This window comes from Malania oleifera, chromosome 1, assembly GCF_029873635.1.
Source record: "Malania oleifera isolate guangnan ecotype guangnan chromosome 1, ASM2987363v1, whole genome shotgun sequence".
In the NCBI taxonomy this organism is placed as follows: Eukaryota; Viridiplantae; Streptophyta; class Magnoliopsida; order Santalales; family Ximeniaceae; genus Malania; species Malania oleifera.
In genome coordinates this window covers 145,201,409-145,210,187 of record NC_080417.1, presented here as the reverse complement: position 1 = coordinate 145,210,187, position 8,779 = coordinate 145,201,409, and positions in this window count along the sequence as shown.

Sequence of the window (8,779 nt, the reverse complement as noted above, 5' to 3'; positions counted from 1 at the left end):
TATACACAATAAGCCTTATGATGAGTTGGATAACCCAAGAAAACACATCAAAGAGCACGAGGAGAGAATTTATCGTGATGTTGGCGAGGGGTTTGGGCATAGCACAAACACCCAAACACTCACAAGTGTGTATACAATGGTGGTTTATGAAAAAGAAGTTCATAAGGGGACTTATGATTGAGGCTCAACGAAGGAGTGCAATTAATTAAATAGGTGGTTGTTAGAATGCATTCGCCCCAAAAAGAGATGGGAAGATTGACTTGAAAACGTAAACACCGAGCCACATTAAGAATATGGCGATATTTACGCTCAGCAACACCATTTTGCTGAGGTGTATCCACACGTGTGCGCTCGTGAAAAATGCCTTGATCATGGAAAAAAGTTTGAAGCGAGGTGGATAGAAATTATCAACCATTATCAGTGCGTACATGCTTAATAGTGCAATTGAAATGATTTTTTACCATGACACAAAAAATTTTAAGGCAAGTGAAAGTATCACATTTCATGCGCATAAGATAAACCCATGTAGCACGTGAGTAGTCATCCACGATTGTTAAAAAATAATGTGCACTAGAGAGTGAAACTGTAAGATAACCATCCCATATATCACAATAAATCCGATTAAAACAAAATGTGCTCTTATGTGTATTTAAGGAAAAAGGTAAATGAGTGTGCTTTACTCTAGCACAACATCACAAGGCAAATGAGAAGAAGAAATATTTAAGGTTTTCAGAATACATGAAATAGAAGGGTGACCAAGACATTAATGTCAAAGAGTAGTGTCTGAAACAAGTTGAGAGTGGAAAACTGAGGCGGAGGGAGGTTTAAAATGGTAAAGTCCATCCCGTGCTTCGCACGTTCCAATCAGCTTCCTCGTGGATAGATCCTGAAAGACACAAAAGGTAAAAAAAAATATAACAAAACAATTGAGATTTGTGATAAGTTTGTTGATGGACAATAAATTAAATTTAAAGGAAGGCACATAAATAACATTAGAAAGAGAGAAATTAGAAGAAAACCGCATAGTGTTGGTATGAGTTACAGGAACAATGTCACCATTGGGAAGTTTAATGGGGCAAGGCAGATTGAGGAGTTGAATATTATAAAGAGGAGATAAATTGGAATTCATATGATCAGAGGCACCTGAATCAACAATCCATTCATTCTTAGAAAGAGAAGCAGAATGGCAAGAGGCAAGGTTACCAGCAAAATTAGCAGAGTTGATGCTCAAGGGCGATAAAAGATCCAAAGTTGACGGTATTGTTTGCTAGTGAGACCAAGGATAATAATCTTAGAGAGGTTGAAGAACCTGTGACAATATTTGCCGCCATTGAAAAACAAATGCTTTCATAACGTCATATTAGTTCAGATGAATCAAACCACCAAATTTGGTCAAATCCGATCGTTGCAACAACCAAAAAATATAAACCTTCGATTTGATAATCTTCGAGTCTAATCAGAGAAGCCAAAGGTGCCGTTGAAGTGTTGCGTGGGAGCCTTTTCAGGTGGAGATGTGGAGAAATAGAGAGGTTGTGAGCTTGAGGATCTACAGCCGGAAAAACTATTCGAAGACAAGAATGATGCCGGAGTCGGACCAACAAGCAAAGATGTCACTAGAGAAGGCAACCCAAGACTGCTGCGAGCGCCAAAGACGACAACGGCTGAAACACTACTGGAAAAAGACAAGTAACACCGGACTATGATGGTTGGATCGTCGAAAAAACCAGAGCACGAACAGAGATGATCGAAGACGATGAGATGAACCGGAGATACTGGAGGGATGCTGGAAGAGAGAGGAGCGAGAGAACTGCTGCTACTGCTGCTCTTCACCAGAAACTGAGGGAAGGTTGGGATGCCGCTGAAGGAATAAGAGAACTGTTGTTGCTGCTCTTCGCCGAAGAAACTATAATTGAGAGATGAGAGAGAGCCAGAGGCCGGAAAGATGGAAAGAGAGCAGAGAGCAATTTGCGAGACTGAGATATTCCTAGACGAACCAACGCACACCGGAGCAGAGACGTCAGAGAAGAGAGAAGCACCGGAGAGATAAGGTGAACAACGACGAGCGCTGATGAAAATGACCGCTGCTGAGAAATTGCAAGACGATCGGGGAAAAAAACAGAGAGCTAAGAGAACAACGCCGTAACGAAGAACGAACTGCAAGGGATGCTGGACAAACCCACCAGAATCCGAACGTCTTCTTCAAGTTGGTGCTGTAACATGCTGGAAGCCAGGGATGGGTTGGCGAGATCAGTGGATGCGGCGGTCGTGTTTTGTCGCACAGCATAGGGGGACGAGACGACAAACAGAACTCTGATGTGGACGATTGTTATACGAGCACAAATGGGTTCTCGAGGGGCTGGCAGTGGCAGTAGGTTGGGATGGGGAAGACGATGACAGAATCGGCGGCCGAGCGGCAGAAGCATGTTGGGTGTGTCGTTCAAAAATTGTAGATGGTGGCGACGACAAGGAAGGTTAGGGAAAAAAAATCCAGGTTTTGATTGTAATAAGCTCTGATACCATGTTAAACTTGGAGGGGAGAATAAAATTCTTTATTGATACACTTTTATTACAAGGGATACAAGAATATATATATACATGAGATAGTTGAAAAAATAGAAATTGTATATTTTTTATATGGAAAGGGTATATTGCTTTAATAGTTGTCAAAGTGAAAATGTTAAGGTCGTTAAAAAAATAAATTAAGAAATAAATATATTTGCAATAAATTAGGCGTAAGTTCTATACAAAATAAGGTAGAGATAACTACGCCAAATAGTGTTATGGGACAAAAAGTAAATTAATTACTATGAAGAGTAATAGAATAGGTAATGATAGATTCAAAATAATTTGGAATGAAATAGTAGAAATTTAACTGCCCTAAAGTTGTTGAAGGAATTGACTATACTCGCATAAATTGACGGAAAAAGATTTATGTAGTCAACCTCACTTAGCGGGGAATAAGACTTGATTTGTTGTTGTTATTTGCATACACATTAAGAGAGAGAAATATAAAAAGAGAAAAAATAGGTGGGCCCTAAAAAATAAACAAATTTGATGGGACTCACAAGCAGGGATACCCTCAAGTTGTAGCAAACAAAGAGGAAAGAGAAAACAAGGAAAAGAAAACAATTGCCAAAAAAAAAAAAAGGAGTTAGTTGCTCGGTTGGGAGCACACAAAAAAAAAGTTTATAGCACTTATCAGTTAAATTAAATATTTTTACAAAAAAAGTGATCTTTAACTTACATTACAACAAATACTTATTACAATAATTGTTTTCTCAAAATCACTTTTTAAAGAATTATTTAAGTGAATTTTGGTAAGCAATATAAGATAGTTTTTTGATCACTTATAAGTGACACTGTTTATAAGCTGAGTTAATTTTGTGACTATAAGAAATTAAGTGGCTATTTTATAATTTAAAAAATATATTAAAAGATAATCATATATTATTTTATTATGTATTATAATATATATTAATTATTAATGAAAATAATTCAATTATAAAATGAAGAAGAAAAACCATCTATTAATTTAAATTAACATTACAATTAAAAATTATAATTTAATTGATGATATTATTTTAATATAAATTAATATGATAATCATATGTTATAAATATAAATTAAGAACAAGATTGCTGTCAATTAGAAGCAATATATATTATATTTACTTGATAAAAATATTTAAATTTAAATAAAAACAACAGTTAACATAATTACTAATTAAATTATTAATTAAAAAATAATCATATATTATTTTATTATGCATTATAACTTATTAATTATTAATAAAATACAATTAACATATGAAATGAATAAAAGAACCATCTATAAATTTAAATTAACATTAAATAAACTAAAATTTTTAATTTAGTTATTAATATATTTTCAAGATAAATTAATGTGATAATCATATGTTATAAAAATATTTTAATAACAAGATTATAGTTAATTAATAAAAAATATTATATATTTTAGTTAAAAGAAAATATTTAAATTTTAATTATAAAATTAATGTAATTATCATTTACAATTTCAATTATATAACTACTAATATTTTATTAAATAATATTTAAAAATACATATTTATTACTATAATTAAATTTTGAATTAAGCAAGAGCTACTTATTGATTTAAATCAACATTAAATAAAATAATATTCTAAATTTAATTAATAATGTTATTTTTATCATAATTTCATACGATAGTAATATGTTATAAATATACATTAATATAAAATTAATAATATTATATCATTTTTTAATAGTAAATATTTAAATTTTAATTATAAATAATTAAAATAATTATTAGTGAAATTTTTAATTAAAAAAATCAAATGTTTGTAATTTAAACACTTATTTTAAACACGATCAAATATCACTTGTAACTTTTAGTATTTTTTCGGTCTAACACTTACTATCAGCACTTGTTAAATTCAACATTCTCGTTGGAAAACACTTAAAAATAAGTGGTTCCAAATAATTTTTTAGTATAAATGTGCTAGAATTTGTGTGAAACCTTGCAGTGACCGGAGTGAGAGGTAGGAGGTAGAAAACTAAAAACACATAATAGACAAAATAGTTGCAAAAAATTATAATAATAAATAAAACATTCGGGTGCCCTCAGGCAATGGCTCAGGTGGCAAGGGCGGGCCTAGGATGGGCCACTTGCTGGTTTAAGTCCCAGGTTCGATTCCTGCCTCAAGTGAGCAAATCCTGTATTTACCCTTGCGCAGTGAGAGGGGCCATGTTGCGTGGGCGTGAGAATAGTACGAGTACCCTGCGTCGCCACCAGAGTGTGCTAGAATGTGCCCGATTAATTTGAGTGTCAATTGGATGTGCCAGGAAAGCAGGACACCCGACGTAATAAAAAAAAAAAACATTTGGGCACCGTCAGCGCTAGCTAAGTTCTCCAAGTTAAGGGTTAATATATATATATATATATATAGATATTTATATATCATATTTGACCATAATTCCATACATAAGGGAATCATTTGATTTGCCGTATAAAAAATATTCTTAAAAAATGACATTCTTAGAAATATCATTTTTAGAAATAATATGTTTGCCCCAAACAAATATTTTTATTTGATTAGTATTGTAAGATTTCTTTTCATGTCTATACAATTTTCATGTTCATACATGGTTAAATATGAGAACCCTTATAGGTATTTTAAGAAGACGACTATTGCCCTCTTGATATGTGTCTAATGAATAAATGAAAAATAATCATAGTTTTCATTACAAAAACTTGCTAAGAATGTGAACACAATCAATCAAATTTAAAATTTACAACAAATATAAATTTTAAAACATCTAACACTAAATAATAGATTATTTGAAAAATACTGGAGGGCAATATGATGTCTAAATATGAGTTATTATATGAAATTTTTATAAACCAATAGTAATATTACTTTTATTTAACAAATTTACAAATGTCAATTAACATAAACTTTAACACTTTTAATAGTCATTTAAAATATTGTCTAATTTTAAAAAATTATTAATACTTTTTCATTAACAATAGTAATTAAAATTTTTAATATTTTTAAATAAAAATTAAATAAATTTTATGTCAATTAATATTTTCAATTGCCATTTCAATATTTTTAATTAAAGTTTTAATTATTTCCTTGTTAATAATTAATTAAATTTTAGTTAAAACTTTATAATTAATATGCCTAATCAAAATCATATATATACATACATACATATATATAATATATATATATATACATATATGTTATTTAATTAAGTAAGTCAATATTTATGCTAATTAAAAGTTTTTATTCTAAGTTTATTAGTAATTTTTCATTTTAAAACTAATATAGTGTGACTACATTATATTATAGATGCATTATTATCCAAAAGGCAAAATAGTGAAAGCAAATTGACAAAAAAAGTAGGATTCCTACGAAACTTACTTATGGGGAGGTGAAAATAGGACACTTATCGTTTATGCTAATCGTTACATTCTCAATAATGTGAATATGTCTATTATGTCAAATTCTCATGCTTGAACAAACATGGAGATAAGATATCATGGACATCGTTCCTGTGAAATTTGAAAGATGTCGTAAAATAGATGTCTCTTAATTGTTTATTTCGAGAGATTAGTTTACAATGATTTTATTGTATAAGAAATGTAATTCAATATAATTGATCCAAGTTGTTAGAATATGCGGTAGACATCATTCATGGTTTATTAAGAAATTAAACAGTTATAACTTAAGAGAATTAGGAGTTTTGTTAATCAAGACATGTCTATTTAACATAGATTTTGTGAGTTCCAAGTTAGAGGTTTTGAATTCAAATTCTGCTAGGGATTTTGAAAGATATAGGATGCTAGATGATATACCCAAATATATCACCAATCGTAAGTCAAGATGAAACCAGAGCGCAACATTAATGAGGGCAGTTACCGCCCAGGTCAATCACCCTACTAGAGCAATTGACGCCAATGCTATAATAGCCAAACATTTATAACTTAAGAGAATTAGGAGTTTTTTTAATTGAGACACATCTATTTAACATAGATTTTGTGAGTTCCAAGTTAAAGATTTTGAATTCAAATTCTGCTAGGGGTTTTGAAAGATATAGGACGCTAGATGATATACCCAAATATATCACCTACTGTATGTCAAGACGAAGCCAGAGCGCAACATTGATGAGGGCAGTTACTGCCCAGGTCAATCGCCTTACCAGAGCAAGTGACGCCAACACTATAATAGTCGGAGCGATCCATACTGATGCTGTAATGGTCAAGAGTAATTCATGTCGGGTGCTATAATGGCAAATCTCCAACAGGTCAAACCTCGCCACTCTAAAAGAAGGTAATGTTAAGAGGAAAAGGTATCACATTCTAACCCAAATTCACTGCTGCTTACAACCTCTCTAGAGCAATCACTTTCTTAGGCATTGGAGAGATCCCCCGAAGTACACTCCGGGTCCTCCAAGCTACCACTTTTTCTGTCCTTTTCAAGGGATCGAGATCAGAAGGTTCATCGGAGGTCATAGGACATTTTTATTCCGCAACAGTTGGCGCCGTCTATGGGAGTGCTTCTAAGAGGTTTTTTTTTTCCTACCTTTGATCTTTGATCCTTGAAACATGACAATGACCACCAACTCACGGTCAGAGCCTGCTACGAGTGATCAATCACCTTAATCCATTCACTCCACACTCGGAGACCAGCTGGGAGTGACAAGAGAGGAATTCCTTATGTTGACTCTGTGAGTTCGATCTCTGTTTTGATGCTGACAAAACATTGTGAACTTATGTGTGTATTTAGCATGTGCACAGGTCTTCAATTGAGATCACACATAAGGGACAGGGAGCATAGAGGCTAAGACGGATTATATACATTCTCTTGGCGTACTTCATTGAGTGAAGAGCATGAAGACTGAAGACATTTCTATTTTCATTGTAATTGTATTTAGATTTCGGATCTGTAATAATGGACTATATTATTTGCATGTCATGCATGATAGAATATAAGCTCAAACACCCTAGACTGACCTTAGGACTCAAAGCATTGCATGAAAAAAACCCCTATAACTTAAAATTAACAAATATGTGATTACGGGTACCTTTAAAAGGGAGTTAGAAATTAAGTAGACAACATTGGTGTGTTCGGTCAATCGAACCCCAACACAAAGAAACCCTTCTGTCGACCGAAACTCTTCGAGGTCAAAATGTTGACCACTCGGTCAATCGAACATACACACGGGAAGTCCCAATGCCCTGGTCGACCGAACCTCTAGGTTCAAAACGACTTAGTCGACTAAAGTATATGAAGTTTCGTCAACCAAACTGAATCTGGTCGACCGAACCTCGAAGTTCAAGAATTGCCTCACATATGGTTGACCATCTCCTCAGTTCAACTATATCCTAGTTGATGGAACTGAGCACCCTGGTCAACCGAACCTTAAAAATGGTCGACCGACCCTCTCAAGTTGCACAAATTTTACCGAGGTAAATCTAGATTATTTTTAATTAAACTCACTTAATCTTTTTTCAAAATACCCAGCGTGTTCCCAATGGCTATAATTCTTCCCAACTCTATAAATACCTCATCATTTGCAAAATTAAGACATGATTAGGGTTTTGAGATTAACCAAAATTCTCTGAAAATCTTTTTGGCCAAAATCATCCATACTTCCATATCTCTTCAAATCTATTGCCAAAATCTACCTCCTATACTCATCTAGCTACATATCGTAAGAGAGGGTAGTGTTTCATATTCTTCTTATAAGCTTAAACTCTCCCTTGTTCATATTTGATTGTGTATCGATTTTTGGAGAGTTACTTAAGGTTTTTCCCATAATATTTCATTCATAAATATTTGATTGGGAAAAACCCTTATATGGCTTAAGATCTTGCATCCTCATTGCAAGATTCATAAGCTTGCTTTGTGCTTTGACAAAAATATTTTTAGCAAGCTTAAAACCCTATTATCTATTGTGCTTTATATTTAAGATATATTTTTGTGATATTTATTTAGGGTTGTATAGGCTATTTGATTATTCACACAAAAAGCATAATAGCTTAAGATCAAAAGTCTCACTCTCACATACACACATTGATATACCTTGTGTTGAGAGTTAACACATTGATTAACAAAATTTCACTTAACCTTAATATCCTATCATATGTGAGTGCATTATTTGGTTAAGCATATTGGTATGCATCTACTTAGTGTGAGAAGCATATTTGGTGGTACACAAATTTTATTATTTGTTGTATTCCAAGTGTGGGCCTGAAGAGGGAGACTTGC